This window comes from Manis javanica, chromosome 4 (assembly GCF_040802235.1).
Source record: "Manis javanica isolate MJ-LG chromosome 4, MJ_LKY, whole genome shotgun sequence".
Classification (NCBI taxonomy): Eukaryota; Metazoa; Chordata; class Mammalia; order Pholidota; family Manidae; genus Manis; species Manis javanica.
In genome coordinates, this window is record NC_133159.1 from 5,192,503 (window position 1) to 5,219,691 (window position 27,189).

The 27,189-nt window shown below is 46.5% G+C and overlaps 1 protein-coding gene and 1 long non-coding RNA gene across 14 annotated transcripts in view; one reads left to right on the forward strand and one right to left on the reverse strand.

The window, feature by feature from the left end:
* CAMTA1 (calmodulin binding transcription activator 1) overlaps positions 1–27,189 on the forward strand; it is an 806,010-nt gene that overhangs the window by 291,555 nt on the left and 487,266 nt on the right. The window lies entirely within an intron of this gene.
* Positions 370–7,452, reverse strand: LOC140848643 (uncharacterized). Of its 2 annotated transcripts, none has more exons than XR_012129735.1 (5): positions 6,905–7,452; positions 5,812–5,910; positions 5,652–5,697; positions 1,810–1,941; positions 370–896 (listed from the first exon to the last, which is right to left on the reverse strand). It is a non-coding gene; the product is annotated as an uncharacterized lncRNA (long non-coding RNA). The 2 variants fall into 2 exon arrangements; XR_012129734.1 differs by having other exon boundaries at positions 6,839–7,451.

The following is a 27,189-nucleotide window of genomic DNA, read 5'->3' on the forward strand; positions in this document are numbered from 1 at the left end:
GTAAACTCAAAGATTAAGTAATGGATTTTGTGATCTGCTGAGCCTGGATAGAATGATAAGATGTCAATTGGAAAAATTTAAATATTGATGACTTTTGTATTGATTGGACAGTGACATATTTTGACTAATGATTCACATTAAAAATACAAGGATTCATATTGATCATGCAGTATCTGGCTGTATTAAAATAACTGAGTAATCCTTAAAACTTGGTATGCTTTAAAAATTTTCCTTCTCCTAATAGCTGGAGATCCAACCAATGCATAACTTGCAACAAATATCTGGAATTCCTACATCTGTCTGTGTTCTTCTCTTCAGTTTTGCCTTGAGACTGCTGCTTTTTGGGGGGCTAGCAGTTTGGGATCTTGGGGACCTCAGTATGTGGAAGGTCCTTGCATGGGGAAGTCAGTAGATATGAGGAACCCAGAGGAATTCTCAGACTGTTCGGCTTTTCCTGGATGCCTGTGGCTCTAGGGCCGAAGGAGAGACCAGAGGGAGTTTGGGGATTGTTTTGTTTTTCATTTTTGTTGAGCTTGAAACTGTTTCCTTGGGATCTGAGATGGTTTCAACTGTTGAAGCCAGAGGCTTTGCACACACTCCTTGAACCTACCTTTGCCCTTCTTGGTGGGACTTTTTACCACGGTGTCTTAAGTTTCCAGCCTGTGTTTTTTTGGTTTGTGTCCATTGATTTTCCCTCAAGACTCTCACGGATGCTCAAGAATCAAGCATGTAACAGAAAAGAACCCCTATGCGCTGGTGTCAGTTCTGTGCTAAACACTTTGCTAGGCTCTTTACATCCACTCATTCTTCATTGGTCATTCATTTATCCAGTACATATTTATTAAATGTTAACTCTGCCGAGCAGGCGCCATGGTTGCCTTTATGGAACTTAGAGCCTAGAAGGGGAGACAGACATTAAAGAAATGACTTGCAAGAGTGGTTTACACATGACTCAGTTGACTCCAGGTGTGACAGAAGCAAGGGGACTTGGTCTGGTTTGGGGTGAGCTGCAGAAAGAGTACTCCTGGCAGGTCTGTTGTCTCTCCTCAAAGAGGCCTGCTGGCAAAGAGGGTCCTTGGCTGGTGTCTGGGAACTTGACTGGTAAACATTTTTCTATTCTGATATAAAACTTTCCCTAACAGCTAAGAGTGGTTCACTGTGCCTGAACTGTTTTTGCAGTGTGGTTTATGTTGAACACCTTGATTTCCTTCTTGGAGTCTGGAATTTTGATAAATGTTAAGCAGAGGCTGTTCATGTGACCAGCCCCCAATAAAACCCTGGGTGCTGAGACGAGTTTCCCCGACAGCACTGTGAGGTGTTGTCACCCCTTTGCTGGAGGAATCAAGTTCATCCTGTGGGGCTCTGCTGAGGGAGGCCCCTTGGAGGCTTGTGCCTGGTGTCTCCCTGACTTTGCCCCGTGCACCCTGTCCCTTTGCTGATTTTGCTCTGTAGCCCTTTGCTGTGATAAAGCTTAGCCATGAATGTGACCGTATGTTGGTTCCTGTGGGTCCTTCTAGTCAATCACCAAACCTGGGAATGGTCCTGACGTCCCCTGACTCCCAGGAAGACCTCCTGATGAGGTAACATTTAATTAAGACATTGAGGAACAGTGGGAGTGAGAAAAAGTGTGTTGAAAAGTACCTTAAGGCTTTTTATAATATGAGGTCAATCTTAAAATATACCTAAGAACTTGTGCAAAGGCTCTGAAGTCGGAACTGAAACAGGGTAGAGTGGCGAGGCATGTGGACTGAGGGTGCAGCCTGAGAAAGGTCCAGAGAGGTAGGTATAAAATTCTAGATTATGTTGAACCTTTTAGCCGCAATAAGGAATCCACCAGACCCTTGGCACAGAAAGGGCAGGACTTGAGCACCGAAATCCTAACTGTGTAAGGCTTCTGCTTCAGGCACTGCACTTAATTCCTTTCTGACTCAGCCTCTGTATCTGTAAAATGGAGATAATAATACTGCTTAGTCAATAGGTTATTCTTTTATAGATTTATTGAAGTGTAATTGATATGCAATTATCTGTGCACTTTAAAGAGACAAACATTACCTATTTTGTCGCTATAGTTTGTATTTTCAAGAATTTTATATAAATTGTGTCATAACCGTATATACTTTTTTAGATTTGGCTTCTTATACTCAGCCTAACTGAGATTCATCCATGTGGTTGCATGCATCAGTAATTCATGCCTTTTTAGAATTATTGAGTAAGTAACCCATTTTATAGATATACCACAGAAATTTTTTCTATCTAGTCACCTGTTCATGCACATTTTTTTGTTTCTTATGTTTGACTATTATAAATGAAATTGCTATGAATATTCACATACAAGTCTTTATGTGGTAATGCACTTCTGTTTCTTCTGGGTAAATACCTAGAAGTAGAGAAGGTGGATCGTACGGTAGGTGTGTGCATAATGCTGAGAAGGCACTAAATTGTTTTCCAAAGCGGTTGTATCATTTTACATTCCCACCAGTAGAGGGTGAGAACTCCAGCTGCTCCACCTCCTTGCCAACTCTTGGTATGATCTGTTTATTTATTTATCAAAAAATGTTTTAAGCTCATCTACTGGATGTATAGTTGTACACCTAAAGACTGATGATATTGATAATCTTTTCATGTGAATATGGGCCATTCATACATATTCTATGATGAAATGTATGTTGAAATATTTTCCCTATTTAAATTGAATTGTGTTCCTATTATGAAGACTTTGTTGTATATTCTAGATAGAAATTCTTCATTGGATATATGTTTTACAAATATTTTCTCTTAGTCCCTGACTTGCTCTTTTATCTTCATAACAGGTTCATTTGACGAGAAAAGTTTTAACTTTTGATGCAGTCAAATTTGTTGACTGTTTCTTTTACGGTTCACGCTTTTTGTGTCATTTAAGAAATCTTTGTCAAGCCCAAGGTTATTAAGATTTTCTCCTATGTTTTCTTCTAGGAGTTTTACAATTCACCTCTTATATTTAGATCTATCATCTTTTCCAGTTAGTTTTTGTATAAGATGTGAGATAAAGTTAGGTTCTTGTTTTTCTCCTTTTGCTATGGCTACTTGATTGTTTCCGCACTATTTGTTGAAATGATTATCATTTTCCTATTGAATTGTCTTGGCCCCTTTGCTGAGAAATCGATTGACCATATATATATATATAGATCTTTTTCTACATTTAATAGACTATTTCATTTTTCTATATGCCTGTTTGTGCCAGTGCCACTTTATTAAAATAGCTTTACAAGATGTCTTCAAATCAGGTAGTATAAGAATTCTAATTTTATTCACTTGCAAAATTATTCTGGCTTTTCTGTATTTTCATTTCCATATACATTTTAGAATAAGCTGATCAATTTCTACAAAAAACCTGATAGGATTTGATTAGGATCACATTTGAAAATCCTATGGAATCAACCAAAAAGTTACTAGAAATTGAGTTTAGCAAGTTTTCAAGATACACAGTCAATATGCAAAACTCAATTGTATTTCTATATACTAGCATTAACAGTAGAAAGTTGAAACATTTTTAAATACCATTTGTAATAGCATCAGAAATATTAAATACTTAGGTATAAATTTGGCCAAAATATATACAAATTGTGTACAGTCAAAACTATAAAACACTACTAAAAGAAATGAAAGGAAACAGATACCATGTTCATGGAAAGGAAAACTTAGTATTATAAAGATGTCAGTTCTTTCCAAAATTACCTAATAATACTTTTTGGTTGATTCCATAGGATTTTCAACCTAAACAATCATGTCAGTGAATAAAGGCAGTTTTATTTTTTCCTTTCCAATCTGTATGACCCCCCAACCCAGCTTTTTTTTTTTTTTACCTTATTGCAATGGCTAGGACTGCCAACACAATATAAAAAAGAAATAATGAAACAGAAATCCTTGCCTCATTCCTGATATTAGGGGTAAAAGCATTCAGCCTTCTACCATTAAGTATGTTAACTGTAGATTTTTTATAGAGTCTTACAACAGGTTGAGGAAGTTCCCTTCTATTTCTAGTTTGCTGAAAGTATTTTGGAAGAGTGGATTAACATTTAATTTTGACATAATTATAGCCTCTCAAGAAGTAAAAATAGTACAAAGAGAGCCCTTGTACTCTTTACCCAATTGTAGTATTCTATTACATAATATGCTAATATGTAATAGCATATTTTACACCAAGAAATTGAAATTGGCACAGTACTATTAGCTTGACTACAGAACTTACTTGTATTTCTGCTGTGAGTTTTTTTTAAAATCATGAGTGGATGTTGGATTTTGTCAAAATTTTCTTGTATACCTACTGAGATGGTCATATGAATTTTCTCTTTTAGTCTGTTAGTATAGTTAATTACCTTAATTGATTTTCAAGTGTTAGACCAATCTTTTACTTGGTTATAGTATATTATTTTTATATATAGCAGGATTTGATTTGCTCATATATTTTTAAGGATTTAACACATATATTGTGAAGGATATATAGGTCTATCTGGGAGATCTGTAGTTATCATTCCTTATAATATCTTTGTCTGGTTTTAGTGTTGGAGTAATGATAGATTCATAAAATTAGTTGGCAATTGTTCCCTGTTTTATATTCTGGAAGAATTTGTGTTCAGTTGGTATTATTTCTTGTTTAAATATTTGGTAACATTCATCAGTGGAGTCATCTGGACTTGGTATTTCCTTTGTGGGCAAATTGTTAACTACACATTTAATCTAATTTCTTTCATAGTTAAAGGTCTATTCAGATTATCTATTTCTTTATGAGTGAACTTTGATACTTTGTCCATTTCGTCTAAGTTATCAATTTATTGCCATACATTATTCACAATAATTTGTTACTACACATTTAACGTCTGTAGGGCCTGTAGTCTGTCTCATTCCTGACACTGGTAGTTTCTGTCCTCTCTCTCTCTTTTGCTGATCAGTTTGTCTAGAAGTTTATCAATTTTATTGATCTTCTCATAGAGCCAATGCTTTTTCTTTTGGCATCACTGTCCTGCACCATCAGTATCTGAAAACTGTTTCATAGATTTTGCCTTAAAAGACTTTTTTAAGATGGAAGGGTAAATCCAGTCATTGTCACTCCATCATGGCCGGCAGCATAAGGGATCAATAACTTTTAAGGTATAATGGAGCTGTGAGGTAAAAAATTTGGAGAACTGCTCTCAAAAGGGCATTAGTCCTTCCTGAGGCCCTGCTCCCTGTCTGACAGTGGTGGGTGTCTCCTCTCCCACACTCCTGGTCTCACTGGACCTGCAGTCAGTGTAGGCTTCCTCTTTGCTCATTTTTCCTCCCAGACCATTGTCATCCCATCTTCCCTGAAAACCTTCCTGCTCCTTTGAAGCTCATGCCTTCCGGGTCCTACCATCTGATATCCTTCTTTCTTAAAATGATTGCAGATTTCCTGAGTTGCTGTCATTCCTTGAAGATTTTAGCACCTGCTTGACTGTTTCCGTTCAGTGGCACACCTGTGATTATTCTTGGTGATTTTAACATCCGCATAGAGATCCTTTCAAAACCCAAGAGTATTTGTTACAGTAAATAATGCTTTCTGCTGTTACAAACACACCTGAAAGTCTCAGTTGCGTAAGCCAACATAATATTATTTCTTGCTTTTGCCACATCCAGCACACCTCCCTGGTACTCACCGAGTAAATCCAGCTCTGCACCTCTGACGGCTCGCATCCAAGGAGCCTAATGTGGCAGGAAGAAAATACACACCAATGATAACTGGTTTCATTTTGAATTCACTATCCCTTCCTGTCTCCTCAGTGCTGCCTAGAGATGCTGTTGCTGCTCTGCTCATACCTGCGTCAGACTCTGTCACAGCTTCTCCTCATCCAAATGGCGCCTCTGCCTGCTGCTCAGTCTCAGCTCTTGGCCTGGCTTCTTGTTTTTCTGAGAGAGCTGAGTAAGTCAGAGGAGAATTTCTGCCTGCACCCATCAGCCCATCTACCTGTCCACCATGTGTGCATCCATGTGGGCAACCTTCCCTCTTGTCCTGTGGGCAGCCTGCGTGTCCTCCAGCCCAGCCAGCCCTTCTTAGGTGTTGGATTCCATTGGCCACCCACTCAAGGATGCTTTTCCTGCTATCACTCTCTCTCTATCAGGTCATTCCTATCGCCATAAAACAGTCTATAGAATCTCCTATCTTTAAAAAAAGTGCCTCTTTGCTACTGCCCCATCTCTTGGGCTCCCTCTGCAACAAAACAGCTTAGATAGTCATCTTAGTCTTTCCTGTTCCTCTCGTCTAGTTCCCTCTTCAGCTCAGTCAGCTGTGCCTGCTTCACTCCCCTGGAAAAACTCTGGTCTGAGACTCCAGATCCAATGGTCCCGTCTCTGTCCTCACTTTACTGGCCTGCAGGCAGCATCGGAAGTACCGGGTACGGCCTCATGAAAGCCCTCTTCCTGGCCTGCTGCTGCTCCTCTGCAGGCTCCCTGAGTGTCTTGTCTTCCCAGCCTTGTAACGCTGGAATGCCCTGGGCTCAGTTAGCATATTGTCTGCTTCTCTACCCAAACGCTCCCTGGCAACCTCTTCCAGGCAACCTTAGCTTTCTATGCCGTCTACATGCTGCTGACCTTACATTTATAATTCCAGCCCTGACCTTCCCCTGAACGTCAGCCTCCTCCATCTGCTTGGACCTCAAATGGGCATCTTACACTTAACATGTTCAAAACAAGACTCAATTTATCACCTCCTAAAATGCTCCTTCCCTGAACTTTACCATGTCAGGAAATGGCAACTCCAACTTGCCCTAATGCCTACAAATCTTCCTTTACTCCTTTTTCTCTCCCTTCTCTCATATGATCCATCAGCGAATCCTACTGACTCTACCTTCAGAGTAGAGCCAGACCCCACTGACACCTGCAGAACCCTCCCTGCTTTCTCTGTTGTCCACACCATCCCTTGACTTTCTCCTGCACGACCATCTGACCCTTCTTTTAGGATTTCCTGCAGCATTCACATTCAGTCCTGTACCCCACTGCTCAGAAGCCCCCAGGGCTCTTGTCCTGCTCGAGGACTACAAAGTTCCGCTGGGTTGGCCCTTGCCACCTTTGTGACATCATTTCCCTTCTGCCCACTCTGATCCACGCATGTTGCGTGACTATGCCAGGCCTGCTCCTGCAGGACGTGCCTCCTGCCTGCGTTCCTTCTGTTTCCTCGGCCTGGGGTGCCTCTCCCAGGATGTCCTCATAGCCCCCTCCCTCACTTCCTTCAGGTGTCTCTCAAGTGTCACCTTCTCAAGGAAGCTGTTCCCGGCCACCCTACGTAAAATAGCATCCCTGTCCCTTCTCTCCTTCCGCTCCTACCACCTGGCTACGTATGTGTTGTCGTGTCCCCCTGCTAGAATACGAGCGCAGGCGTCCTGACCACTCCGCACACCGCTTTGCTCTCTGGCGCCGAGAGAAGGGCGCCAGGTTGTCATAGGGACTTAGTAAATCTTTTTAGAATGAGTATATTTCAACTCACGTCTGCAAGTAAACTTAAAGATCCGATGCTCTCCTTTACTATTAATTTAAGTTTCAGAAATTAAATATGATGACTGAAACGAAAAAAAATCACTTAAAATTTGACTATGCATTTTACCACTAATAGCTATTATAAAAAATTTATGCTAATTTTTAAAGATTCATACTTACGAAATGCTTAATAAAAAGTGAAAGATGGCCCCTTCTGTGTCTCCTCCCATTCCTGTTTCTTCCCATCGCACTTTGCACATTTGTCCACCTCTGTTGACAGTTCTGTGTACGTCATTTCTCAATATAGGTAACACACACACACATTTTTAAGTGGTATCTTGTTCTGTACTATATAGCTCACCTTTTCTTCCACTTAAAAATATGCCAAAGACACAGTCGCAGGGGGGCCATCAGGTGAGAATTTGGGGATCAACAGAGGTGAGGCTCAGAACCTCACCCCCCCTGCTTTGAGAGAAATCTTCTGCATCCATGGATGTTTTGCTGCCCTTGTCTAGCCTGGATTCATACTTAGTCCATAGGCACACACCTGATCATCTGATCATCTACATTTGCCCTCTTACAGCACTAAACTATGTTCTCTACCTTTATCTTGCATCTACCTACCACTTCAGCATTTTATTAAAAATAAAAATAAAAATAATAATAAAGGGAGAAATGTGGGATCAACATATAAAACAAGTACAAAAATCAAACGAATATTCATATTTGACCTGATTGTTTATAGTTCATAATGCGTGATCAAAACCGAAAGTTTCTGTGATGACAGCCCTTGTACTGTTCACCATGTAAGAACTTATTCACTATGTAAGAATTCGTTCACCATGTAAGAACTTGTTCGTTATGCTTCAGAAGATTGGAGACAGACGAGAGTTAGGCTTGAGATGGATTAATGATTGTACATTGAGCATTGACCCCCCTATACTGAATTTTATTGTTGTTAACAACCATTTGATCAATAAATATGAGAGATGCCCTCTCAAAAAAAAAAATATGCCAAAGACATTTTTCTCATGCTGGTGCCTCTAAATCTTCTGTGACTGACCCTTGGAGGTTCTGTGTTGGAGCTCACTCCCCTCCAGGGGGTGCCCCGCTTGTTGATATCAGTTTTTAAAGCACCCCCTCCCCCCCCGCCGGACTGCCTGGGTCTCAGAATGGAGTGGGATTTCTCCCTCTTCAGAACCTTCACAGCGCTTTCCCCCATTTGTCTCCTGCCGCCTCCTTTCTGCCTGTAGTGTTGCTACTTGCCTGATTCATCAGATCACAGACCCCTTAGGGACCAGGCAGAGTGCATCTTGTGTAGTTTGGTACCTTCCATAGTTGTGGGCTCAGTAAATGCTTGTTGGTTGGGTAGATGGATGGATAAGTGGAAAATGAAAAAAACTAGCTTCTCTTCCATTTTTTCCCCTAAGAGACACCTCAAAATGCTTCATAGCTCAAACACTTCAGGTTTGCTGGCTGGAGCTGAACTTCCTGCCTTTAGACCATCAGGTGAAATGGCTGGCTTGCCCAGACATGCACTTAAAAAAAACCCAAACAAATAGCAGCAACAATAACGACAATAAAAATTACCTTTACTGCTTACTGAGTCCTTACTCTGTGTGGGCACTGCACGTAAATGCTCTATATACGTTGTCTTCTTTGGGTTTCCATAATCTGTATGAATTGGATGGCACTATTATTAACATTTTGTAGAACAGGCTTAGAGAGCTGACGTAGCTTGCTTAAGAACGCACAGCTATTTAGTGACAGAGGCAGGATTCAAACCAGGGCGGCCTGATCCAGACCCGACTTCTCAAGCCCAGCCTGGTGCTTCTCTGATGGAGAACCAGGTTTGCATGGAATTGTTTCTTCCTGTTGCAACTGGGTGCATTTTTTCATTGCAGAAAGCACCTAATTTGTGATTAACAGATTCATAGGACAACCTTTGTTCCCCCGAGAAAATAGGTCTTAAATTTGCAACTGAAACTTGTAGTTAAGTTGCACTCTCCAGAAAAATGAAGTCTCCCCACCCCTTCAATAAAAACCACCTTACAGGGCTTCCCAGGACCACCCTCGCCCCCTGAACACTTGCTTTCTTTGGTTGCCTTTCTGCTTTAGCAAAGAGACAATGAGCTCAGGAGTTACATCCAGGAGAATAAACATCTGGGTCCCCAGTGGTTCGTTATGTAAGCAGTACACACTTTGGACAGAATCATCCGCTGTTTGTCCAGTTCTGGATTCTACAAAACCAAGTTTAAAAGAAAAAAAAAAAAGCTATCTGTGGAGATTCTGTTGAAGTTCCACTTGGTTAGCATGCTTGCAATGCACACTGTAACAAAGCTTTAATATAATTAAATTTTAAATTCCATGTAGAATCTAGTGGGTAGGCAGATGTACCGGTATGTTAAACTTTATGTCGCTTGAAAATGGTTTTCAAGTACATCAGAGGGAGACCATCCAGCTGTAAAATTATCTGCTTTATGATGCCGCATCACAGCTCTGATCTTTTTCTTTTAATTAAAAATGTACCTTAAAGTTGAACCGTCCCTACACTCTCTGCTACCTCTGCGCCTCTTCCTTAAAATTTACCGACGAAGATGAAGTAGCATGGCTGTGCTGTGAATCTTTGGGGATGTTTGTGCACAAAATCACTTTTCAATTAAATATTAATTTTTGTGGCTCTTCAGCTGGGCTTGGGCTCCCTCGAGGCCAAAGGGTAGCCTCTCATGCGGCTGGTGTCCGGGCCGTGAGGCTTCCTGTGGGTCAAGCCTTCCAACCTCTTGTAGCAGCTCCAGACATGAAGAGAGTAATAGATGTCTGTGGAGGCGGGAGAGGACACCTGCCCCGCTTTTCCTGACCTGGCCAAAGCTTGAATAGCTTTAGAAAGTGTCTGCCCTCAGGGTGGCTGGTCAGGGTCCCTGGTAGGACCCTTAGCTCATGCTCCCCTGAAAAGCCTTTCTTCTGACTCTCTGATGTCTGATTTTTTTCTCCTGAGAACATTGTCCCTTTAATTTGATGCTGTATTTTCTGTTTAAATACAGACCACTGGCAGACAGGTGATACTCATTAGTCATTGACCCCTTGATATGGCGAAAGTCCCCAGGTCCTTCATGGAAGACCTGAAGACAGTGGATATGGGTGCTAGGAAATGGCCTTTGCAGAGAGAAGGGGACACAGAAGGGCAGACAGGGCGCAGGACCCGGCCACCTCCCCATCTCAGCTCTGACTAATTAACAGCTGTAAACACACTCAGTGTTACTTTTTAAATGAGATCAATCTTATAATGCACCTACCATAGAGCCTGGTACACAGCAAGCACTGAATAAATATTGGCTAATATTGAGATTATGAATATTTTATTGTTCTAATTATAATCAGGTCCTGGTAGGCCTTCTTCAGGATCCTTCTGGAACCTGCCGATGGGCAGAAGGAAAGGAAAGGAAACCAGCCATTTCTTATGTGGCCCCGGCCAGCAGACAGGGGTGGGAGCTCGGGGGTCATCTTGTTTGATGCCCCAGGTTTTCAGGATGGAACTGGAGCTGCAAGCGGAGCAGGGACTCAGTGCAGGCGGTGAGCTGAGGCAGAGTTGGCTCCCCTGACTTCCCCTGGTCTTTCCAGTAGGCTGGCTGCTCCCCCTCATCCCAGCTTCCTCTGTGCTGGGAAGGGCCACGCGAAGCAGCTGGGGTTTGGCTGTCCTTGCAGCCCTCAGTCACTTTGAATCTGGGCATACTCAAATGAATGTGGGCCAGGTGGTGTGAGGCACCATCTAAAACCTGGGCCAGATTGTGTCGTGGATACTTCTGGAAGCATTCAGGTGGGAGGAGGCCTGTGAGAGCCAGAAGGTAGGTGGGCATGCTAACTCCAGGTGGTGTCCCAGCCTCATGCAGGGCACTTTGTACATTGCTGGAGGGGAGAGACCCCAGGACGGCTGATGGGTAAGGGACAGGCTCACGCCTCGCTTTGGGTTAGGACCCCAGGACAGTCTGGATGGGACACGGTGACCAGGCTGCCTCCTGCCTCCTCATGCTCGCTGTCATCTTGATTGAGGTGCTGTGTGCCCACATCAGGAGATGGCATCAGGAGATGGCAGAGTTCCCTCTGAGGGCAAAGGTGGACGACCGTGGGTGGTGCTGGGAGGAGGGCCTGGCCCAGCTCAGCCTTCAGCTGTGTGGTCAGACTCAGGCAGGTGAAGGTCCCGTTCAAGGTTCTCTCAGGCTGTACATGGGATTCTGACTTCATGTTTTCATACCCACACTGGTCTTGGTTTCCCCAGTTTACGGTCAGCTTTGGAGGACTGGATCTAGACCTCCGTCCCTCAGAGTGACCCCAAAGGAAGATGGGCTGCTGATCTGATGGCATGCTGGCTCCCTGGGACTGTGGGAGAGGAGGGTCAGCCCAGAGCACATGGAAGCTGAGGGGTTTCCATGCGGAGAAGGGCCTGGGGCTCTGGCTATGAGGGTCCACAGCTCCCTGGGGGAAGGAGGGGCGTCAGCAACAAGGTGAGATGGGCCAAGACTCAGACATGCCCCAGGGAGGGACGCTGGTGAGGGCCAAGCCCTCCCATGACTTTGTATTCAAACTGCTGCTGGGCTAAATGTCTGGTCTCCATTCTAGTCACTCATTACATAGTCTGACTATCAATCCCATTCTCAAATATTAGTCTCCACAAGAAGCAAAGACCTTCCTTGAGACATCTCTGAATGCTCGAGAGTTAGCAGTGTTCAGAGCCCCTTTGGACGCGCAGAACCACAGTTAATTACATTCTGCTCCCCAGTCCAATCTGAGTGTCAAGGGTTGGCTTTCTCCAACTGTTTCTCTGTACGGAGGGGGTTTTTCGGGCCTGATTATTCTCCTGCTTAGTGTGGGATTTCCTACTGGCTCCTTGCGGGGAAGCTTTCCTGCCACCTTCCGTGAAGGGCGCTATCAGCATCTCCACGGCAACCACCCACGTGTGCAGCTCACACTGAGGCTCAGTTCCAAAGGAGGCGAGATGCCCTGGGCCCTGGCCGTCGGTCTGTCCCATGCTCTCACCCTCCCCTTCGGGCTCATCACAGAGCAACTATTGCACATGCCTAAGTATGGGGACCTCAGCTACAAGGTGAGCACCCCCTTTCCTAATGACAGGGTAGACATGTATTTTTGGTCAACCTGAAATACTGACTTTTAGGGACTTAAAGTAGTCAGTTGTCAACTTACACTACTTGTACTAATTCAGTTGTATGAAGATGTAGGTCATATGTATATGAATTATTTGCAGGAATGTGTGGCTTTTTCCAACTTTTCCGTTTTGTGAAGTAGTTTTTATTTAAACTCTTCATGTGCGTGTTGTCGGCAGAGTCACTCCGCGTGTTGCTGGACACAGGGACCCTTCACCCTCTGCTGTTTGGGAGAGGTGGCTTTTTGAATCTAGGAATGATGCCACACTGGAGATTTCATCCCATGTGTCTGAGCCATCTCAAGCTGCCATCACAAAATACGACAGACCGGGTGGCTTAGACAACGGAAATTTATTTTCTCGGGGTTCTGGAGGCTGGAAGTCCAAGATCAGGGTGCTGGCCGGGCCCTGCAGACAGTGCTCAAGACGACTCTCCTCCTGGCTGTGGCCTCAGTGACCTTTACGCAGAAGAGCTCCCTCTCTCTCTCTTCCTCTTCTGATAAGACCACAGCCCTATCAAATTAGGATTCCACCCTTATGACCTCATTTAATCTTAATCCCTAAAAGCCCTCTCTCCAGGGAGTCACACCGGAGTTGGTAGTCCCCAGTAAAAACAAACTCAAGACATGTGTCACACCGGGGTTGGTAGTCCCCAGTAAAAACAAACTCAAGACGCGTGTTGGGGAGTCACAGTCCAGGCTACGGCACCGCGCCACAAGGCCCAGCGTATTAACATGAGGCCGTGCTAGCATTTGCTTTGTGCTGTGATCTCTGTATTGTAAGGACTTAATCTTGTTTCAAGAACTCTTTACAAGGCTTGTTCAAACAGACATCAGAACCTGCGACTGTGAAGTCAGACAACTCAGCATAATTACTAAAGCTGCGTCAGATTTATTTGTCTCTTTTACCACCTCTGTCTGGTGACATCCCAAATGTGACATCCCGAACGAGTGTTGATTGAAGCCTTAGCTGATATGTCTTCTCCAAACGGTACTTTTTAATTCGAAGTAGAGCATTTGACGATGTTCCCTGTAATTTGAACAACTGTAAGAACCCAACTGTAAGTTGGTCATTTGCACCTCAGAACACACCGTGAGGTTACTCGCTTATTCGCCCCATTTCACAAATGCAGAAAGACATGAGGGAAGGCTGAGTAACAGGCTCAGAGGCACGTGACTGGACTCGGACCTGGATGGACCCTCTCCCCCCCCAGGGCTGGGTCCCTTCTCACCGTGACCCCAGGCTCTGGGGGGAGTAATGGGAGGATAGGGGTTCGGTGACATGACCAAGATCTTCCTGGGGATTGGGTGTCAGAGAGGCTCTGTCCAGGCCTCTTCTCGCTGCAGCTCCTAAAATCCCATATTAGCCCCAAGAGGCGGAGACGCCCCCTTTCACTGGGGCCGCCCCGCGGCAGTCCCGCCCCCGGGGAGGGCACCTCCCCGCTGCTCCTGCACAGCTAGTGCGGGACCCCAGGCCCCTCTCCATCTTGCCTTAAATAAGCGTTTTAGTGGGCTGCCAGCTTTTTCATCTACTATATTTATGGAAACCACTAAAGACTTCAGAAAACGGTTTAATTCAATGTGAGGTTCTATCTTTGAAGAAATTTGTTTAATAGTGCAGGGAAAATTGGGCTCTTAATACAGAAGGAGTAGAGCTGCTCTGTGACTTAAAGAAGAGGTGGAGGTGGGGATGGGAAGTACCAGGGAACCCGTGGGCCCGGGAGGGGGCGACTGGGGAACGTGGTGGAGCCGAGCCTAAGTAAAGGCCTCCCAGGGCCCAGGGCTGCTCCTGGGCAGGCAAGGGCACAGGAAAACGGCAGCTCAGTGTCCAGGGGCCCTGGGCTGCGGGGGGAGCTGGAGCCTGGACTGACAGGATAGAGCAATAACCCACGTGGCGCCTGGGCGTCCTGCAGCCTGACCACCTGCACGCAGTCAGCCCTCAGTGACGGTGTCCCGGCTGGGTGTAGGAGCCAATGGGAACGCTTATACAGGAAACACAGCTGCGCTGGGGGATCCTTGCAGCGCCGAGGAAAGAGCTTTGGAGCAGCACAGCCCTGGGTTCCACTCCCCTTCCGCTGCTGATGAGCTGTGTGACCTTGGGCCGGTTTCCCCATCTCCCTGAACACAGGCCTTCTCGGCTGTGCGGCAGAGTAGTAGTGGCCTCTAGGCTGTTCTGTGTGTGATCCGTGGCTTCCTTTCCTCGAGCGCTCACTACATGCGTGGCGCCATGCCGGGTGCTCTTACTGGGGCATCTTTCAATGAGCAGTGTTTCTAAAGACCCTGCTGAGCCTCAGAAGGCGATGCTCAGTAATGGCGATTCCTGCTCAGTAATGGCGATTCCTTCTGCCCTCCTTCAGGAGAACTGGGCAGCCGGTTATTCCAGAGGTGGCCTTGGGCCCCTGACCCTGTGCACGGGGCCCCATGCAGCCCGAGCTTGGCAGGCCCTCAGCCCTGAGCCTGCTCACGGGCACCCCTCCCTCTTGACTCTGCGGATCAGCCAGGGCCCGGGGATTCCTAGATGTTAATGTTCACAGATAATGCAGGGGAGGAGGCACGTGTGACCAAGATAAGGACATGTAGGAAGGTTATCTTTCAATTAAGAAAGGCAGAATTCTTCCCATCGGGAGTCTTGTCTGGGAACATCGGTTTCATTGGGTTGATGGGAAGTAGACCCATTGGTATTCGCTCCTACTGGGCAGGACGCCCCCCTCTGTGGCCTTTCTCTGTCTCCACACAGGAAAGCACTGCTTCCTGAAGGCTCTGCCTGGAGGGAGCTCAGAGCAGGGCTGGGGAACCCAGCACGGGGCGCAAACATTGTCCCACCCTGGGACTGCTCCCCTCCATCTCTGGGGGTCCCCTCACGAGGACCTAGACGGCTTCTTTTGCTCCAAATCTCAGTCCTGCCTTTTCTCTTAAAATGGGGACTTCACTTTTTAAGTGCAATTTTAGGTTCACAGAAAAAGTGAGGGGAAGGCATGGAGTCCCCCTTCCCCCAATCCCCGTGCACAGCTTCCCTCACTATCAACAGTGCCCACCCCTCTTCCTGAGCAGGGCATTTGTTATAACTGATGAACCTGCCGAGTCCACAGTTAGGGTTCACTCCTGATGTTGGCCGTTCTGTCGGTTTGGACAAATGCGTATTGACAAGTGTCCATCGCCATAGTGTCATGCAGAGGAGTCTCACTGCCCTAATAGCCCCTGTGCTCCGTTTGCTCTTCTACCTCCAGCCCCTGGCAACAACCCCTGATGCTTGTACTGTTTTCACTGTGTGTCTTTTCCCGAATGTCACCTAGTTGGAATCATACACTATGTAGCCTTTTCCGATTGACTTTTCACTTAGCCATATGCATTTAAGATTCCTGTATGTCTTTTCATGACTCGATAGCTCAGCTCTTTTTAGCCCTGAATAATATTGCATTGCCTGGATGGACCATGGTTTATTTATCCATTCACCTACTGAAGGACATTTCGGTTGCTTCCAAGTTTGGGCAATTATGAATTAAAGCTGCTATGAACATCCATGTGCAAGTTTTTGTTTGGATACACTTTCAACTCTTTTGAGTAAACACCAAGGAGAGTGATAGCTGGATCATACGGTAAGTATGTTTAGTTCTGTGGGAACTGCTAAACCGTCTTCCTGAGTGGCTGTACTGTGCTGCACCCCACCAGCAGTGAGGGAGAGTCCCTGTTGCTCTGCTTCCTTGTCAGCACTTGGTGTTGTCAGTGTTCCGGATTTTGGCCATTTTAATAGGTGTGCAGTGTTGTCTCACTGTTGCTTTAATCTGCATTTCCCCAATAATGTGTGATGTGGAGCCTCTTCTCACGTGCTTACTTGCCATCTGAGTATGTTCTTTGGGGAGGTATTTTCCCTGCCTTTTTAGCCCACCCTCCATAGGCCTGGCACCAGGTGTCTTTACCTATTAGAGGGTGGAGTGAGTCCAATATTAGTGTTGCCACCTTCTGGGTGTGTAGCCAGGGCCCTCCTGCTCCAGTGTGGGGTGCAGCCAGCTGGCCCAGAAGTCCAGAGTGTCAGTTGCTCACCACGTTCTAGCCCCTTCCTCCTCCATCTGGGACTGCAGGGACCTCTGAGTGTGGCTGCACGTCCCAGGGTATAAGAAGTGGGCCTTGCATAGCACTGGCCGACAGTGTGGGCAGCACCATGCTCTAGCCCATCCCATCATTGGGACATCTGGTCACTTGTCTCTTTGCCCAGCCCAACTGTGGGCCCCTGAGGTCAGAGCCTGGCTCGCTGTGCCCGGGTCCCAGCACTTGCTCAGCGCTGAGTACAAGCAGGCACAGAAGGTCTTGCTGCCTTGTTGGCAGATGTCAGAGGACATGCATGCCCAGGGGAGTGGGGCCTCCTGTCTGTGGGCACGTCTCCGAGGAGCAGGAGAGAGGGAAATGGCCTGTGCTCGGGCATGTTTCCTGTGGCCTGCTGCCTCCCCATGCTGCCCTCCCTGCCAGTGGCCCAGAGACTGGAATGTGGCAGACCTGGCAGGAGCCCCTCTGAAACTTACGGAGGGGTACAGTGAGGCACGGGCCCCTTTCCGCTTTTCCCCAGCCAGGGCTCAGCTGGGTTGAATGGTCAGCTTCCCCCACAGGGAATTAGGAGTCCCAGATGCCTCCCTTCTGGGCTTGGAAGGAGGGATCTTCCCTGGAGGAGGGGAGGGCTCATGTCTGAGCCCGTGTTTCTGAGCCTCTGAGGTGCTCCCTGGCAGGGCTAACAGTGGCCGACAAGCTGGAACCAGAAGGGCCCGGCCCTGCAAACAGGCTCCTGGGCAGCCTGGTCGGGGCAGGGAGACTGGTGCCTTCCTAGGGAATCTGCTCACTTTTTGCGTCTCTATTGCCATCAAAAGTAGCAGGAGAAATGCTTTCCCTTTACAGCCCTTTGTTGTAGAAATTCCAGCTTCAGCCCAGGCTGATAGGTTGGTTACTTAACCACTGAGTGGTCTTGGGTCAGTTACTTGACCTCTCTGAGCCCAGGATAATAATACCCATCTAATAACACTTAGGATTCTTAGGAGGATCAAATGAGTCAGCATTCATGAGGGCAGAGTGTTGGTAACATGACTTATTTCTTGCCCAGGTCTAAACACTGAGCTAGGTTTCGTAGCTGATCCCAGACACTCGCTGAGAACAGGAGACAAGCTCTGGGTGCTTAATTCTCCAGCGTGGCTGTCCCTGAGCTCTTGGGGAGGCTCCAAGCTTAATTTCCAGAATAACTGGTGCCTGGGCAGCTGGCCAGGAGGTCAGAGTGAGGCCTGAGGTGCTGCTGGTGCCCAGGGTGGATGGAGGTGGGAGGGCAGTCGAGAGGAACAGCTGGCCTCAGTGGGGCAAGTCTGGGTAACAGTTCCTGAAATAGTGGAGTCCCTCACTCCGCTGCTGATCGCTAGGGGATGTGGCACCAGACAAGCATTCATATTGTTTGTTTCATTATTGGGAGAGGGGTTGCCCAGGATTCAAACAGGGAAACGGAGACTCAGAGTCATTCAATTTGAACAAGGAAGTGGTGGCATTAGGCTCTGCCAGTGGACAGTTCTTACCCAGTCCAGCGGCTTCCCTGGGCAGAGCCCCTGCTGATGCTCCTTGAGGACTCAGAGTACTGCCCGAGGTTAGTGAGGAGTAAGGCAAGTGCAGGCAGCGGGCTGGGGCCTCAGCCAGACCCCGGCAGCCGCGCACTCCTCCCCCGTCTTGCCTGGGAGGTCCAGGCATTGCTGGTTGGGCTGGGCAGGCAGGTGGCCACAACCCTCACTGGCTTAGGGTGGTTAACGGGTCTGTAACAGAGCTGCTGCTCCAGCTGGAGGATGGGAAAGGGACGTCATACAGCCACAGGCTATAATCACGGAGAATCCCTGCTTCTCCCATTGGACGGTACGTACGGGGTCGTATCAGGGAGGGAAGCTGCATTTCCTCCAAGATACAAGAAGTCTCTACACCTGGGCTTCTCAGCCTTGGCGCTGTGCACAAACTGGGCTGCATAGGTCTGCTGTGGGGGCGTCCTGTGCACTGCAGGAGGGGTCGCAGCATCCCTGGCCTCCACCCCTAGATGCCAGTAATGACCACCCCACCCTGCCCCATCTGTAAAAAAAAAAAAAAATGTACCCAGACATTGCCCAACAGGTCCTGGGGGACAGAACCCCTGCTGTACAAAATGCAAATAACTAGATTCTCCATATTTTGGGGATGGAATGTTGGCACATGCAAAAGGGCAGGATTAGAGCCCAGGTGCTGGGTAGTGGTCATTCCTTCCAGATGCTCTGAGGGCAATGGCCTCGGCCTTGGTTGGCCGTGGGAGTGGGGAGTTCGTTTCTCTTCCGATGTTGTCTCTGCTGGCTGGTGCTGCAGACAGGCTTAGATTGCACCGTTCCATTCTGCCCGAGCAAAGAAAGCAGGCATGTGCTGTTTCTGTATTGATGGACTCATCAAATGAGCTGCCTGCATTTGTTTATAGGGTGAAAATTAATGCCACAGATGTTTACTGTATAATAGGATTTGAAATCTGTTGGTGGGGGGGAGCCTCTTTTGAAGCCACTGGGCCCCAGAATGAGAAAAACACTTTTGCATAAAGGAGGATTTGGTTCACTAAGTAACACACAGCGCTTGCTGTCAAATGCTAACAAGAAACATGGGCCTTCTCTCTCTTTTGGCCGGTGTTGCCTTGCGCATCTGTCTCCTTGGCTTTCTTCTGCACTTGTGCTTTGATGTGGCTCCTTCTAAAGTGTTTTCATTATTGAGAGAGCTGCTTCTGAAAGAGGGCACCTCAGCGTCATTGTTCATCATCATCACTGGCACAGGCCTGGGTCTGCCTGCTCCCTTTCTGAGCACCTTCTCTTTACAGTGGGCAGCAGGCAGCCTTATTGCCAGGAAGCCTATCTGGGGGGCCCCTGCTGACTCCCCCCTTGGCTCAGGCTATCCCTGCTATCTACTGCTTGGAGCCCGATCTCTGGATATTTCTCTCCCCTGAGATGGGGGCTTCTCTTTCTTGCCAGAGCATCTGAGCCACTCAGCGGAGTGCCATGGAGCCGTAGCTGGTTCCTGGCCACATGCAAGGGCTCTCTTTAGGGGTGGAGGCAGATGGGACCCCAGGGCTTGCTTTCTCTCCCCCTCTTCCTCCTCTGGCTTTGGGGAGGGGCTCTCACGGCGGGGGAAGGAAATGTCACAGTTGCCGGTGACCATTGGGAGGCCCTGGAGGGAACCTCCTTTCTGGAAAGTTCTTCCCATGGGCTGAAGTGCACACACTTCATTTGTATTTTCGCTTTCCCTATGTTTTTCTCTTCAACCGGCTCTGATTGGATTCACCACAGATTAACATTTTCCATTATACGTTATAATGTGTTTTTTTTAAACCAAATCTCCCTTCACAGATTGCTGTCTTTATAATATAGGAATTATTTCTCAGTCACTTTAAAAGCCCTGCTTCATTAGCTCGGTGACTGTTTGGTAATTTGCAAAGTCACTTTCACAAGTTTTAATACTGCCCGGTTGAGAATCACAGTCATAAATGTATTAGGTCTTAATAGTGTTATGATTCTGTCTGAAGTGAAAAAAATTAGAATCAGTAATTAGCCCTGACCTCAACACCAGCCTATGCTGTGCAGGAAGACAATGCCCGCTATGTGATCAGAGCACCAGACATTTAAAAATCTCCCAGCGAGGCCGGGGAGCCCTCCGTCAAGGCCGGGGAGCCCTCTGTCAAGGCCGGGGAGCCCTCCGTCAAGGCCGGGGAGCCCTCCGTCAAGGCCGGGGAGCCCTCTGTCAAGGCCAGCAGCAATAAAACCCTGCCTCCCACTGGCACCTTTCCCCTTTCCCCTTACAGGGGCTTGGAGCTCCTCCTTACGTGAAGCATCTCCTGTCTAGACTCAGCCCTCGGGGGAAATAGGCAGGGTGGGTGTGATTCCTACTCTGCAAGCGGACGCTTTGACGCTCCCGCAGCTGGGCTCCCCCTCCAGCCTGATTATTGACAGATGACGCTACCTTCCGGGAGAAGGTGTCCAGAAGCTTCCATTTGGATTCTTGTTTTGGCACATCCCCTTTTCCCCTTGTTCCCGTGTGGAAGCACCTCCCCGCCGTGCCAGGAAGGGGCAGTGAAGGGAAGCCCCTGCTCCGCGGTTTCCGAGCCCCTGTCCGGGCAGGCGGATGCCGCGCTGGGGGCCCTTCCCGCGGCTCCATTGCCCGCAGCCCGCCCCTCCCTGGAGGCCTCCCGGGGCCCCCGCGGGCCGCAGAGCCCGAGACCCGCGCCCTCTCGGGAAGAACCCGAGCCGCAGGCTGCTTCGGCAGGTTTCGTGCGCCGATGAATTTCCGTAGGAGCCAGAGGGAGTGTGCGGCCCCCGCCTCCAGCCTCTCACAGATGTTTCTGGCCGTGGTTTTTTTGCAAAATCGCTTTTGACATTTTGATAAAAACCCGTTCGCCGTGTTCCGTAGTTTGAATCTTTGACTCTAAGCTGTTCCGAAAACCAGCTGTGAACCTAAATCATGTTTGTAAAATCTGCATACTTGCGTCAGCAGCAGAAACTGCAAGAACCTCCAGGTCATTTCCTAGACCCTGGAAGCGAGTTAGGCGGGACGAGTGATATTGAATCCCGGCAGTTGATCAGACTTCTGCGGGGGGTCCCTGAGAGACGCATAATGAGTGTCTTCAACTCGTGTCTGCTGCCTCTTGCACTGTTTGGAATGCACTAAAGGGGAAGAAAAGTACACCTTTAATGGAAATATTTTCTATTCATGAAAAAGGCAAAATCGCGGCTACTTGGGAAACTCGGCCCCGGTGAGAAACGGAATGTCTGCTCGGGAGCTGGGGATCGTTGTCACTTGGTGTGAGGGAAAAACCAAAGATTGGGTTGAAAGCATTCTAGGCCCTTGTTTGAAAGGCACGCACCCTCTGTGCACACTGAGCCCCACGATGGGCCCCAGCCCCATCAGTGAGTGAGGCACTGTCCCCACCCCCCATTGTAGGCAACCCCCTGATGATATAACATAACCGAAGGTGACAAGCCAAGTGTGCAAGGAGACAGGTCTCAGAGCAGGACGGGGGTGGGGGTGGGGAGGTGAGTGGCCAGCACTCCTGTCTCCCCCTCCTTCCAGGCAGACACTCCACAGGAGTTGTTCGGTCAGGGGAGGGATTGGAGCCCCCCCTTAACTCCAGGCTGGCTTCTTCATAAGGGCACTGTCAAGTTCTTGGTCCCAGGCTCTGTGACCCACTTCATCTCTCAACTTAGGGTCCTCTAGTGTGAGAGGGAGGCACTTTGGGTCATAGGTGCATTTAGCAAAAGGCAGTGCACATGTCCTTGGAAGGCTGGAGTTAAGAACCTAAGAAGGTTGTGTGGTGACATGGCACAGATGCTGGAGGAACCAGGAGCCACTGGGCATGGGTGGGCTCCCACTGAGAGCCCACTGCTGGCTTCCTAGATGGTCCTGGGCACAGCAGACCCTGCTTGGGGACACCAGGTGTCCCAGAAGCACTGGGGCTGTTGAGCTGGCTGGCTGGCAAGGGCGCTGAAGGTCCCAGCTGCCTGCAGACAAGCCCTTGCCCCTCAGCCTGCAGAGATGTTCCATCACTGCGCAGGGTTAGCCCGGGCTATGGGAGGCACCCTGAAAAGCCCTTGTAGAGAGCAGTGGGCACTGCAGGGAGGTGTGGGGCCCGTCCACTTACACAGTTTAGGGGTACCCTTTCCTGGAGTCAGAAGGTGAAGGGATTAAACCCCAGGAGCAACCCCTACCCGGGACTCCTGCTTGTGGCTGTTGCCCACATGTCTGGGGTCCATTTGTTTCTCCCCTCACCCAGTTCCCCATGTATTGAGCGCCTCATCTATGTCCATCTCTGTGCCAGAAAGGTGACAGAAAGACAGATAAGAGATCATCCATCTTCAAGCAGCCTGCTTAAGCCTAGTGCAGGAAGCAGACTTGTAAAGGGCTAGTTACACTCAAGGTTAGGAGGGATGCTGATAGAAATACACCTGTGGGAGCCAGAGAGAGAGGTGCCCAGCCACCTGAGAGGGCCAGGGAGGGCTGAGCTGCCTTTTGCTGGCACTGACTGTTAAGCTGCGCCACCTGTGCTACAGGGCACCAGCCTCCTACGAGAGGTGGAACCAGCCCTAAACGAATGCAAAGTAGTGTAAGGTGCTTCTCTGCAGTCGCCAGCAGCTTCAGAAAGCCCCGGGGGCTTTGGCACGCCTAAACAAGACGTATCCGTACCAGGGGCTAATGTCTGCCATTAGGATTGTTCTGTGGTTAGTGTTTAATTCATGGCATGCAGAACATCCACAGGTTCAGGTTATCGGGACCAAGTCATACTTTCAACCCTTTATAGAGAGAATTGCCTTTTTTGCTCCCATTATTTCTTTCTCGACCACCACTCACTAGTTAAGAGAGACTTCCTATCAGCCGTGGCTTATGAACCAGCAGGACCTCTAAGAGAGAGGCTTTTAAAGCAGAAATTCTCAGTCACCTCCCTTGTCCCTGGGAAAATCATGAGCCAGAGAAAATCCTTGTGCAGAAAAAGAAGTACTTGATAAAAATGAGCACAAGTTAATGGTAAAAAGCTTTTAGCAAGTTTGGGATAGAAGGGCTCTTTCTTCGTATGATGAAAATTCAGGTATAACCATCAAAATCTATAATACAGGGAAATGCAGGTTAAAACCCAGAGGCACAACACCTCCAGCCAACTGAGGATACCAAAGCTTGACAAGGTTGGGGAATCACAGAAGTGTCATGCAGTATTGGTGGGGACATGAAGTGAACGGTATGACCATTTTGGAAAAGTACCTGGCAGGGTCTTTGTAACTAGACTAAATATGTCTCTATGCTATGACTCAGCAATTCCTCTCTTGGGCATTTACCAAGAGGAATGAAAATATATATTCACAAAAACACTTGTATGAGAATGTTCTTGGCAGTTTTATTCCTAATTGCTACAAGTGGGAAGCAACTTTTGCATCCACCGCTGCCAGGTGAATGGATAAAGAGAGGGCAGTCTGTACAGTAGAATACCAGCCAGCAATGAAAAGGATCACGTTACTAGACATGCCACAGCATAGCTGACTCTCAAAAACATCATGCTGAGCAAAAGAATCCAGACACAAAAGACCACATATTATATGTCATTTACCTGAAGCTCTGGACTAGGCAAAAATAGTCTATGGTGAAAAATCATCACAACAGATGTCTCTGTAGTGGGTGATGGTGCCTGCAATTTATTGGGAGGGGACATGAGAAAACTTTCTTGGGTTATTCCAATGTCCTACCTACCCTTTGACAGATGTTTGGGTTCCATACCACATGTGCACTTGCCAGAATCCATCCCACAATGCACTTGAGGTCCATGCATTTATCTTACTCTCTAACTTTTACCTAAAAAAAAAAAACCCTATAAATAAATAATATGTCTGCAAAAGTCTGCACTTTGCTTTGAAATGCGTCAGAAGATAAAATGGATGGGTGTATGCATGGAGAGATGGCTGGGTGGACAGTTTATAAGAAAAATGTTGCAAAATGTTAATTGTTGGATCTAGGTGGTAGGAATGAGGGTTTTCTGTATAAAGTTCTTTCAACTTTTCTGTACATTGGAAGTTTTCATAATAAAATGGTGGAGGGAAACTAAACGTATTTCTTTCATGGATTCATATATACCTCGTACAACTAGATAAAAAAAGGGAATTAAAATCATAGATTTATCAGGATGGTGGTTGCCTCTCTGGTTGGGATTTAGAGATTGGGGTGCAAAGAAATGCCTGTAGTGGCTTTATGTGGAATGTTCCAGTTTCCAAGTTGGGCGTAGGGTAGAGGTGGGTTAATAGGTCTTTTATTTATGCTTTGTAATTTATGTATACAGAACACATATCCTTCTATGTGTTAAGTATTATACAATAAAAAAATTTAAAATTTATAAGGCTCTGAATATTTTTTAAATTGAAGTATAGTTGATATCCAATCTTATATTAGTTTCAAGTACACAGCACATCAGTTCAACAGTTACCTATGTTATTAAATTCTGCCCCCTCACCCAAGCATAGCTACTGTCTTTCAACATGGGAAGATGTTACAGAATCATTGATTATATTCTTCATGCTGTACCCATCCACCTCAAAATCCACCCCCATGGTAACCACCAGTCACTTCTCAGTGTCTGTGAGTCTATTGCCGTTCATTCTGTTTTGCTTTGTACTTATATTCCACAAATAAGAGAAATCATATGGTACTTGTCTTTCTCCACCTGATTTATTTCACTGAGCATAATACCCGCTAGACCCATCCATGTTGTTGCAAATGTCAGGGTTTCTTTTTTTTATGGTTGAATAATATTTCATTATGTATATGTACCACATCTATTGACAGACACTTAGGGTGCCTCTCTATTTTGACTATTGTAAATAATGCAGCAATAAACATTGGAGTGGATATATCTTTTTGAATCAGGGATTTTGTTTTCTTCAGGTAAATTCCTAGAAGTAGAATTACTGGATCAAATGGTATTCCTATTTTTAGTTTTTTGAGGAACCTCCATACTGACTGCACCAATTGACATTCCCTCAACAGTGTAGGAGGTTTCTCATTTTTCCACATCCTTTCCAATACTTATTATTTCTTGTCTTTTGGATAGTGGCCATTCTGACTGGTGTGAGATGATATCTCATTGTTTTGATTTGCATTTCCCTGATTACTAGCTATGTGGAGCATCTTTTCATGTGCTTATTAGCCATCTGCATTTTTTCTTTGCAGAAATGCCTGTTCAGGTCCTCTGCCCATTTTTTAATCTGGTTGTTTATTTATTTATTTACTTTGGTGTTGAGGCTTATGAACTCTTTATATATTTTAGATGTTAACCCCTTACTGGGTAAATTGTTTATTAATATATTGTCCCACAGTATAAGTTGACTTTTTGTTCTGCTGATAGTGTCCTTTGCTATACAGAAGCCTTTTAGTTTGATGTAGTCCCATTTGTTCATTTTTTTTTTTGTTTCCCTTGCCCAAGGAGTTGTGTCCAGGAAAAAAATGCTCATTCTTATGTTCAAGAGATTTTTGTCTATGTTTTCTTTGAAGAGTTTTATGGTTTCATGTCTTACATTCAGGTATCTGATTCATTTTGAGTTTACTCTTGTGGATGGAGTTAGGCAGTAATTCAGTTGCATTCTCTTGCACATGGCTATTGAAAAGGTTATCTTTTCCCCATTGTATATTCATGATTCCTTTATCGTATCTTAATTGACCGTATATGTATGGGTTTATATCAGGGCTCTCTATTCTGTTCCATTGATCTATGGGTCTGTTCCTGTGCCAGCCAGCACCATTCTCTTTTGATTATTATAGTTTTGTAGTATAGCTTGAAGTCAGGAAGCTTAATTCTCCCAGCTTTGTTCTACTTTTTCAGGATTGCCTTGGCTATTTGGGGTCTTTTATGGTTCCATATGAAGTTTAGAACTACTTGCTCTAGTTCATTGAAGAATGCTGTTGGAATTTTGATAGGGATTGCATTGAATCTGTAGATTGCTTTGGGCAGGATGGCCATCTTGACAATATTAATTCTTCCTATCCATGAGCATGGGGGCTCTGAAGTTTTTTTAAAGGAAATAATGAGATTGTAAGTCAGGGAAGTTCAGTTTTAAATTGGCTTTAAATAGTTAGGGTCCAAGAGGTACTGCTCTTTATCCCCCTGTGAGCTAGAATTCATGGGGAGAAACCTGCAGGAATACAACCTGGGATAAAGGGTCATTTTTTCATGATTTTGGAAAGTGGTTCTTCAAATTTTGACTTTATTTGGTTGCAGAAATTCAAAGTGATCGGTATTTTCAGCATGCTTATTTTTAAATCTAAGTAGAAAAATGTATAATCCAGTATAGCTGGAATTCAGTCTGATCACCCAAACCTCAAATCCAACAACCTTCTCCCTTCAGTCTCAGCAAATGATCTTGCTTTCTAGTTCTCCACCCTAAATAGAAGACTTGAAACCAAAGTGTCCTTAGCAAGGTCCAGAGCCATCAACTTTCTGGCTGCTTCCCCTGGAAAGCTGGCTATGTGGTCCCCCTGTTTTCTCAGTTTTCTAAGGATTACATGATTGCCTGAACCAGAAGTGCTCAGGATGGTAACTGCATATTGTACAAATTCAGGAAATAAGAGCGATTAGTTGTTATTCTCAGGTTTAACTCTACCCAGTACACCTCCTTTCCATGTCTTTCTGTAAAATTTGTACGTATTCTCACCCCACTCTGCCCCTGGCCCACACATCTTACAGTCACCTCACAGTGGCTGTCTCTATCTTGTAACCTCGTCATCACAGCCCTGAAAGCGCTGCCATCAACAACCTGCTGGTGGCCAGCCCCAGGGGACATTTCTCAGTGCACACTTCTCTGGATGGCTCAGCAGTATTGGGCACTCTGAGACACATTTGTTTTCCTCAAATAGACTGAGACACTACACTCTCTGGCCACCTTCCAGCTCTCTGGCTGCCCTCTCATTTTTTTTCTGTGAGCTCCTGTCCCTGTGCCTATTCCTTAAACTTTTCTGGCCCTCAAGACTTGGCCTAAGGCTCCCTGTTTTCCTCACTCTGAAACCTTTCCTTGGACAATTTCATCAGCTTTT